At 30.5% G+C, this 233-nt stretch overlaps 1 protein-coding gene across 1 annotated transcript in view; it reads left to right on the top strand.

Moving 5' to 3' along the window:
* Positions 1-233, top strand: part of LOC119420248 (adhesion G-protein coupled receptor G2-like) — a 40,956-nt gene that overhangs the window by 22,155 nt on the left and 18,568 nt on the right. The gene's annotated exons all lie outside the window — the stretch shown is intronic.

Here is a 233-nt window from a genome sequence, read left to right as displayed (position 1 = left end):
AGAAGTAATACGAGTAGAAGTAGTAGTAGTAGTAGTAGTAGTAGTAGTAGTAGTAGTAGTAGTAGTAGTAGAAGAAGTGGTGATAATAGTAGTAGAAGTAGGAGTATTATTATTATTATTATTATTATTAGTAGTAGTAGTAGTAGTAGTAGTAGTAGAAGAATTAGTAGTCGTAGAAGTAATACTAGTAGTAGTAGTAGTAGTAGTAGTAGTAGAAGAAGAAGTGGTGGTAA

The sequence above is a fragment of the Nematolebias whitei genome, chromosome 14, assembly GCF_014905685.2.
Source record: "Nematolebias whitei isolate Nwh7 chromosome 14, NemWhi1, whole genome shotgun sequence".
NCBI lineage: Eukaryota > Metazoa > Chordata > Actinopteri > Cyprinodontiformes > Rivulidae > Nematolebias > Nematolebias whitei.
Note: the sequence above shows the minus strand (reverse complement) of the source record. Positions and strands in the feature narration are given on the sequence as shown.